The sequence below is a fragment of the Cervus elaphus genome, chromosome 12 (assembly GCF_910594005.1).
Source record: "Cervus elaphus chromosome 12, mCerEla1.1, whole genome shotgun sequence".
Classification (NCBI taxonomy): Eukaryota; Metazoa; Chordata; class Mammalia; order Artiodactyla; family Cervidae; genus Cervus; species Cervus elaphus.
The window spans coordinates 17,055,471-17,065,645 of NC_057826.1; positions in this window are offsets into that span (position 1 = coordinate 17,055,471).

Sequence of the window (10,175 nt, forward strand, 5' to 3'; positions counted from 1 at the left end):
GCTGTCTGTACACAGGTTAAGAGATGTTAGCGTGGAGTCAGACACACTAGCCCCCAACTGAGACTTCCCCTTAATAGATGTGGGGAGATGGAATGAGAACCACAAGGCTACAAGGGATGATTTCCTCTGTATAAGACAGGGTTAGTTCATGCCTGTTGATACCAAACTGGAAATGATCCCAGACATGGGGTGGGGTTCCAGACGTGGGGAGATGCTGTCCCGGGTAACAAGTCACCCCCTGCCCCCGCCCCATGGCTTAGCTGGCACAGAGGCCTGGAGCCTGTTCTCAGCTCCGCCCCTTGAGGGCACTAAAGCGGTGTATCCAGGTGCTGAGGGGCTGAGAGAACTCTGGGGTGGGCACCTGCAGTGCCCAGGCCCCCAGTGAAGCCTCTGTAGAAACTTACAGGATGTCAGTGCTGAGAAGGCCCATGGCAGCCCTTCTCTCGGGGCTGAAAGGGACCGTCAAGGTCAGCGTCTGCTTCAGGAACCTTCCCAGACTTGCCTCTCCCAACCATATCCTGCTGAGCGCTCTCCTGGCCTCTGTTCAGATGCTGCTAACCTTGGGGGACGTCTGTCCTCAGATCCCTCCAGCTGAGGAGAGCTCGCCCCTAGGCCCAAGGGGAAGCCTGTCTCCCTCAGGAGCGCCCTGACTCCCAGCCCTTGGGCATGTTTTAAATTGTGGGGTTTGGGTGTGGGGGGACTCCGTCTCTGGTTTAGTTTCTGGACCTTCCTCAATATAGCAGAAGCTCCCCTCGGCCTTTCTGTGACAGCCTTGCCTCACTGATTTACTTTGTCCTCATAAGCTCCAACTCCTAAGCCTTTTTCACAAGTGCTGCTGCTAGCAGATTATTATAGAGACCAAGTTTGTTCCTCTGCCTCGAACATGTTTCCAGTGCTGTTTCTGTTCTTAATACTCAAGAACCCAGTGTTCTCCCTTGAAGAAACTCTGCCAAGAGAAAGCTGTTCTTAGGGGCAAACTGTACGCTTTTCCATCACCCATCTCAGAGATGGTGGCTACTGAGAATTGTAGATGAATTGATACAAACCTGCATGAGGAAAAGTCAGGTATTGTGTCCTTTTGAAGAGGACCAAAGTGTTTATTTTAAATGTTTTAAAATAAGCCAGACAGATGATTTCCCAAACTTAGGTCTCATTCTGCTGCGCAGGGGTCCACACAGACCCACATGGATAATCCATAGAAATGTTATCCTTATGTATATCATTCTTCTGAAGAGTGCTGGAGCCATGGGACAGGGCAGAAAAGCAATCTTTTGTCATCTCCATCAAGTATCTGCTTACCTACCACATCAACTTGTGTACCACCCCAGTCATTTTGGGATGAAGGATGACAGACTAGTCTCTGTTCTGCCACAGCCCACAGAGAACGGTGGTCTGTGTTCTGGGGACAATCTCCCAGGAAGCCAAAGAAGAGCAATGCCGGGTGCCCTCTGTAAAAACTGCCTTTCCAGAAACATTGTCTTGTTCCTGACATCCTGTCTAGGTGTCAGAATGTTGGGTGGGCCTGGGCTAATGCCTAGGTCAGGAAGGAACCCCTGGAGGCACAAGGAGTTGTCAGGAGAATCCGTGCCTGGAGAATAAGCTAGCTGAAAGGGAGCCCAGGACTGGGGCTGTCGAGACTGCCCTCCCACGGAGGTAGGGAAGTGTGGACAGGGCTCAGGCAGGGGACAGGTGCTGGGGAGCACTGTCCTTAAACGGGGCAGGGTGAGGCTGGGTAACTGGCCAGTGAATTTGCCCATCTGTAGGTAGGTAAGGGTTTTGAGGGTCAGGTACCTCTGGGGGCAATTTCCATGGGAAACTCTGAAGACAGGGCAGAGACTTTTACCTAGTGACAGCTCAGAGCAGCCCCCAGGCCCAGAACTGCCAGACCGCAAGGGATTAGAGGAGGAAACAGACAAGACTCAGTCCTGAACCAGCGAAGGGATTCGTGCAGAGCTTGCGTGCTTAAGGGAAGCCCAGCTTCCACCACATTTTCGTAAGAACCCTGTGAGGAAGATGCTTCCTTTTCTTTCCTTTTTACTCTTGATGAGGGGTCAGCGCTCCAGAGCCTGAAATGACTTAAGAATCTCCAGTTCAAAGCAGAACTCCTGAGTCCCTGCCCTGCCCCCACCAGCTGCATTCATCTTGCCCATCTCAGGGGGTGGTGCTTCCACTGTCCACCCCGAGCTCAGGCTAGAGACCTGAGACCCTCCAGACCTTCCGCATTTCCAATCCATCACTATGTCCCGTGGGTTCTGCTTCCAGAATACATCTGACGTCTACTCCTGCCCTTAGCATCTCCACTGGGACAACTGTGGCTGCCCCGTCCCTGGTCTCCCTGACACTTTTCCCAACCCCCTACATCCTCCACAAAGCAGCCAGAGGGACCTTAAAAATGCAGACTAGCTGCTCATTACACTGAGCAGCTAGTCCAAAATACTGAGTCCAAAATACTGAGCCTGCAAGGCTGCATTCTCATCCCTGTCCTTGGGAACCCGTTGACCTCTGCGTCAGGGATGGGCCAGGCTGGGCCAAGTTGCTCCTGCTGAGAGCTTTGTTCCCCATGCATTTCTGGAAGCACACAAACTCTCAAGAGTGACTCAAGGAGAAGCAAAATCTGAATAGATCTGTAACAAGTGACTGAATCAGTAATCAGAAACCTCCTAGCTAATAATCTGAAGACCAGTGGCTTCACTAGTAAATTCTACTCAACAGTTAAACAGTGTTTCATATCAGCCCTCAAAATATTCCAGAAAATAGAAGCAGGACACTTCCTAACTCATTCTATCAGGTCAGTATCCCCCTTCACCAAAACCACGTAAAGGTGTTACAAGAAAACTGCAAACAAATACCTCTATGAATATAGATGTAAAGATTCGCAACAAAATACTAGTGGACAGAATCCAGCCGTATATTGAAAGCAGTATACATCATGATCAAGAGAGATTTAGCCCAGGCATGGCAGGGTAGTTCATATGAAAATCAATCAATGTAATACACCAGTAGAACGAAGGGGGAAAACTATATGATCATCTCAATTGGCAATTGGTGCAGAAAAAGCATTTGATAAAATCCAACCTTCTTTTATAATAAAAGCACTTGATAAACAGACTAGAAGGAAAGGAAATTTCCGAAACATGATAAAAGACATATATAAAAACCCTACATCATACTCAGCTGGTAAAAGACTGAAAGCTTTCCCATTAAGATCAGGAACAAGACAAGAATGACTGCTTTTACCACTCTTATTCATCATTGAGGTTCTGGCCGGAGCAGTTAGTCAAGAAAAATAAAAGGCATCAAAGTTGGAAAGCAAGAAATAAAGCTATTTGCAGATGACATGATGGTATATTTAGAAAATCCTAAGGAAAAAAGACTACACAAAATATATCAAAGTCAACAAGGTTGCAGGATACATATGCAAAAAATCAGTTGTATTGCTGTATACTGGCAATGGACAAAGTGAGAAGGAATTAAGAAAACAATTTTATTTACAATAATATCAGAAAGAATAAAATTCACCAAGGAGATGCAAGATTTGTACTCTGAAAACACTGCTGAGGGACTCCTTGGAGGTACAGTGGTTAATATTCTGCACTTCCACTGCAGGGGGCACAGGTTTGATCCCTGGTCAGAGAACTAAGATGCCACATGCTGTGAGAAGAAAAACAATTACTGAAAGAAAATAATGGAATGAATTACCCGAATGAACAATTTGGCCAACTCACTGCAATAGACCACCTAAGCCTGGGAAGAAATACTGGGAAGTTTCTTTGAGAAATTGGGGTATTCTAAAATGACCCTGTGTGTGATGGACAGGGAGGCCTGACGTGCTGCGATTCATGGGGTCGCAAAGAGTTGGACATGACTGAGCGACTGAACTGAACTGACTAGGGAATTTAGAAAGCTACATGCATGGCCAGGACAGGATGCATGTTCGAAACAGACCTGAGAAGACCCTAAGCTTTCACCTCTGGCCGGTCACTGGGCTTGGTGGAAACAGGAAGTAAAGGTTAAGGCAGAATTATAAGCTGCTCGCTAAGTGTTACAGGAGTGGACAGCAAAGAGTCAGCCTATAAAGACTGGAAGAGATGGGTTGTTTGTTTTTAGCTTCTGGGAAAAGTTGTGAAAATACTAGTCAAATAGAGACTTCAAATGAACACACATGACAAGGATGACAGTCTTCACAAAAATAGTTGGGGAAAGTTATTAAACAGATGACTGCAGTCTTCAATAATCAAAAACAGTAAACTCTGGGAAAGGGAGAGAAGCTGATTTCCAGGGTTACCATATTATAATATTCAAATGCTCAGTTTTCAACAAAGAAAAATATACAAAGAAACAGTATTTTGACCACTCAAAGCAGGGGAAAATGGGGAGAAACCATCTCTGAGGAAGCCCAAACATTGGACTTTTTAGATAAAGGCTTTAAAGCAACTGTAATATGCTCAAATTGCTACAGGAAAGCCTAGAGCCAGTTCTAGCCTTGGCTCTAATGCTAGAGCTGGCAGCTCGCACTGACTCTCCACCTGTAACTGGTACTGGAACTGGAGCTACGGCTGAATGTCGCCCTGCAGCTGGTTTGCGAGCTGGGCCAGGGACTGGCGGTGCCTCTGCACTGGCTCTGTCCTGTTGCTGGCCCTAGCTCTGGCTTTGGTGTTAGGGCGGTGGCTGGAGCTGGTCCTAGCTCTGGACTTGCCAAGGGCTCTGTTGTTGGCTCTAGCTCTGGAGCTTGTGCTGGAGCTAGTGCTGGTACATGCCACGTATCATTCCTCCTCCGCTGCTGACTTGACATTTCTGGATAAAGAGGACAGAAATGGAGAGGAGGGTGCCAGTGGTTGGAGGGGGTTAACAAGAGCCAAGTGAAACAAGTGCAAGAAGATAACCCAATGTCAGGATTGGGGGAAGCCTAATGGGGAGCCAGGTGGGGCAGGGACCACTTGCAGTGGGGAAGGATGCACAGAAGCCAAAGGCTTGAGAGGTTTTCATGTTATTCACATTTTACAGCCCTTTACACTTTACACCTGATACGAAGAGCTGACTCATTGGAAAAGACCCTGATGCTGGTAATGATTGAGGGCAGGAAGAGAAGGGAGTGACAGAGGATGAGATGATTGGATGGCATCATCAACTCAATGGACTTGAGTTTGAGCAAGCTCCGGGAGATAGTGAAGCACAGGGAAGCCTGGCATGCTATAGTCAATGGGGTTGCAAAGAGACATGACTGAGTGACCGAACAACACTTTAAGAGAGAACCTTATCATACTAACTTACAGAATACCCAGGCAGATAATATACCATGGGTCAGCAAATGCAAGAACAGAAGATAAAATTTCAAGGAGAAATTGGCACATCCACAACCAGAGTGCAAGGTTTTTAACAGAAAAAAAAGGAGTAATATAAAATATTTGGAGACTTCTCTGGTGGTCCAGTGGCTAAGACTCTGCACTCTTCATTCTGGGGGCCCAGGTTAGATCCCTGGTCAGGGAATTAGATCCCACATGCCCCAACTAAAGGTCCCGCAGGCCACAACTAAGACCTACACAGCCAAATTTTAAAACATATATGTTTGAACAGCCCAGCTAATAGTTACATAGAACACTGCACTCCAAAATGAGAGGAAATATATGTTTTACAATACATGGAATATTTACAAAAATTAGCCACATATTAGCCTAAACCAAGTATCAATATATACCAAAAGATCAAGAGAATGAAAATAATGATCTGATCACAATACAATAAAATTAGAAGTCAATAATTTCTTATCCCACAAAAATCCCATATACCTGGAACTTTTTAAACACTTAAAATGTTCAGGAGGGAAAAAATGAGATTTAGTAAATATGCAAAACTGAAAAGAAAAACTCTACATGTAAGTCTTTTGGAATGTCACAGACTAAAATTAAGAAATGTATGACAAAGTATCTTAGGTATTAAGTACAGTTAAGTGTATTAAGTATAGTTTAAGTATTTAGTAAAGAAGAAAGAGTAAAATGAATGAGATACATAACATTGTAAGTAAGCTATACTTCAGTTTTAAAAAATGAATGAGATGTGTTCAACTCAAGAAGTTAGCAGAAGGTGGGAAATTTTTTTTGATGTTAACAGCTAAAACAATAAACCTAACTCAAAAAGAAATAGAGTTTAATGCAAACCATCTCGTCGTCTCTTTGGCTTTTCACAGCATCCCTGGTCAGTACTGTCATGGCTGCAGTTGTGTAGATGAATGTATACCAATGCTTGAGGAAGTTAGGAAAGGAGCAGGGTTTGGGTACTTCCCCAGTGGTCCAGCAGTTAGGACTCCAAACTTCCCATTCAGGGGCCTGGATTCCATCCCCGGCCAGGGAACTAGATCCTGCCTGCTGCAACTAAGATCCAGAGCAGCCAAATTAAAAAAAAAAAAAAAAGTAGAAGAGCTTCTGCCCCTAGAACCAGGCCTTCCAGATGCACTTTGATGTTTTTCCCATTTTCAGGTTGCACTCTTCTCATCAGGAATTGTCATGCCTGGGTGATGGGGCCTTATAGTCAGACAGGGATGATCCGAAGATGAAGGAGGGCCATCGACCTGGTCCTGAGTCCGTTCCCACCTTTCACACTGTCCACCACCCCCTTCCTGGGCTCTTGCTCTTCCTGAATGGAAACCATAGGTGGACGGACTCCTGAACAAGTCATTGTGGAAGACAAAGATGTGGAGGAGGAGAGAGGGGCACTCTTGTTAAAGGACACATTTGTCCCAGAAGACTCACTTGCATCTATTATGTTATCCATTTAGCTCAGGACTTGTCTTATTTTCTCATTCATAAAGGTATCCACTTACTTAGTTATTGTGTTGTCATCTCAACTGCAAAGCTTTGTTGGCTGAGCCTGGATTCAGCTTGTTTCTTCTTCTGGGCAGATAAAAACTGCTCTGGTCCACCCTCGCTGGGGCTGTGTGGAGGAAATAGAACTTTTTCTCTTTTTCCCTCTCATCTCTCATTGTCCGCCTGCAATGTGGGAGACCTAGGTTTGATCCCTGGGTTGGGAAGATCCCCTGGAGAAGGGAAAGGCTACCCACTCCAGTGTTCTTGGGCTTCCCTTGTGGCTCAGCTGGTGAAGAATCCTCCTGCAATGAGGGAGACCTGGGTTCGATCCCTGGGTTGGGAAAATCCCCTGGAGAAGGGAAAGGCTACCTACTGCAGTATTCTGGCCTAGAGAATTCCATTTGCCATGGAATATAAACCATGAGTCGGATGCCAAGAGTCGGACACAACTGAGCAACTTTCACTTTCAATTTTAGGGCACATAGGACAGTTTGTGCCATTCTCCAGTTCCATGGAAGGCCAGCTCATCCTCCCAATCCCACCCTGAGATGGACATGTTGGGAATGGAGCCGGGGAGATAAATCAGAGGGGACCTTGGCTCAGAGAGGAGGAATCAGGGAGGGGAGGAGGCCATCTACCTCGGAGAAGAGCCAATACCCGGCGGCGGAGGCGGGGACTGGTCTGAGTGAGAAATTCCTGGAGCAGAGCATGCTGTGCCTGCTTGGCTGTGACTAAGCAGAGACTTCACTACATTCTCAGTTAAGGGCAGCCAGGCAAGGGGGGCCGGGGTGGGGAGACCCAAGGGAGAAACAGGTGGCAAGGAAACATCAGGAGATGGAAGCTATTGAGGCCAGGGCTCTTAACCCAGTCTCCCCAGAGGGTGATCTTGGGGAGCCTGGAACTGTGACACCCAGTGAGCAGAGCCCTGGGGTCAGAGACAGAGAAAGGAGCAGCCCTCACACTTGTTCTAACCCTCAGGAGCCTTCTGTTTTTTCCCTCTAGAAAACAAACTAGTTGTTTTTTTTTTAAGCTAATGATTTACACAGCATTTTTAGATGGACAGAAAAACAGTGAAGACATACAGAGAGTTCTCATAAAGCCCTCTCTCAGTTTTCCTAGGATGCTGAGCATCTTACATTAGTGTGGTATCTTTGCTCCAATTGATGAACCAGCCACACCAGGGGGGAGAAGGCATTGCAGCTTCAGCGGGAGCAGGGGGAAGACCCCAAGACTCCCAGGGAGCTGGGGGTGCAGGAAGCTGGATGGACTGGGTCCTGGAGATCCCCCAATCAAGGCCCCTTTCTTGCAGGATGCAGGACTGGGCCTCTGGAGCACACCCCCCCCATGGCCCCCCTTGCCAGCCAGACTCCTCATCTATCCCTGCCAGCCCTGCTTCTCAGCTCCAGGTCTCGCTCATAAATCAGCCCATCCTGTCCAGTCATCACTCTGGCTCTTGGCTCAGGCAGCCGTCTATCTGCAGCCTGTCGGGCCTGTGGAGCCTGGAGTAAGATCTCTCTTCCAGGCTCCACAGTCTTCTCTGAGAGAAGGCCCCCCGGGGTGCAGTCAGCACCTAACACTGCTGCACTCTAGGTCCTGCCCCCTAGGGTCCTGGCTCTTCAGGCCCGTCCTTTCCCATCCTCTGTTTTCCCTTTGTGGCATCGTGGCTTCTCCCCACCTTGATTGCCCGGAGCCCTATTTGCATGTCCTTCTGCGGAGAGCTGTGTGCCTCTTCCCAGGGTAAATTCCCTGGGGGTGGTCGTCCAGGAGGATTTCTGGCAGCTCCCAAGCCTCTGAGGGTCCCACTTGTCCCTGAGATCTAACTGAGGGTGGGGCAGCTGCCAAGCCCTCTCCCTTGCCCCCGCCAGCTCCTGGAGCCTGACGTGGTTCGACCACCCTTCTCTCCCGCTCATCTGACACCTCTGCCATTGTCCTCGCTTCTAACTTGAAACAGTATGAGGCCGAAGGAGCCAATGTTTTTATTTCGATTTAGAGCACGGGAGGACCCCTCATGAACAAGAACACTTTGACTGATCCCAGCCCTGTGGATGTGATCTTTCACCGTTCCTCATCTCCAGCCTCTGATGCCTTAGGATATTTGCAATTTTGTTTCTTAGTTAGTGTTAGTCGCTCAGTCGCGTCCAACTCTTGCGACCCCACGGACAGTAGCCCACCATAGTCCTCTGTCCTTCTCTAGGCAAGAATATTCTAATAGTCTTTCCTTTCTCCAGGGGATCTTCCCAACCCAGGGATCAAACCCTTGTCGCCTACATTGTAGGTGGATTCTTTACCATCTGAGTCACCTTGCTGCTACTGCTGCTAAGTCACTTAAGTCGTGTCCGACTCTTAGTGACCCCATGGACCACAGCCCACCAGGCTCCCCTGTCCCTGGGATTCTCCAGGCAAGAACACTGGAGTGGGTTGCCATTTCCTTCTCCAATGCAGGAAAGTGAAAAGTGAAAGTGAAGTCGCTCAGTCATGTCCGAATCTTCGCAACCCCATGGACCGCAGCCTACCAGGCTCCTCCGTCCATGGGATTTTCCAGGCAAGAGTACTGGAGTGGGGTGCCATTGCCTTCTCTGTGAGCCACCTTAGGCTCACTCAATTTTTGAATCTCACTTCCCTTCAAATAGGGTTGCTGGAACCATCACCTTATCCCCAGTGCTTTGCCCCACTGCTTGGTACGCAGTTGATGCTCACTAAATGTCTTAATATGATTAAATAAATGGGTGAGTTAGAGGAAGAACATTCATTCTTTCATTCAACAATGGGTTAGGTGATACTTTGATGGGTTTGGAGATAAAAGATGAATAAGGGATGCCCAGTGGCTAAGACTCCACACTCCCAACACAGGGAGCGCCGGTTGGATCCCTGGTCATAGAATTATATCCCACATGCCACAATTGAGACCCAGCACAGCCAAATAAATAAATATTTAAAAACAAACAATGAGTAAGATACCCTTGTTGTAGGGGAAGATACACTTATAAATAAGAAATTAGAGCATAAGCGAGAAATCTCTGCCAGAGACTTGCCACCCAGGCTCAGAACAGACGTCAGAAGCCTCATCCTTTGGCCACATAGGAGGCTGGTCACCTTGAGAGAGTCGAAGAGCCAGATACTTATTTTGCAGTCAGTGACACCGATTTTCAGATTATTTATTTTAAATTCCTGTGAAAATCAACCTATCATTGTATAAAAGGGCTTCCCTCATAGCTCAGTTGGTAAAGAATCCGCCTGTAATGAGGGAGACCTGGGTTCGATCCTTGGGTTGGGAGGATCCCCTGGAGAAGGGAAAGGCTATACCCACTCCAGTATTCTGGCCTAGAGAATTCCATGGACTATATAGTCCATGAGGTCACAAAGAGTCAGACATGA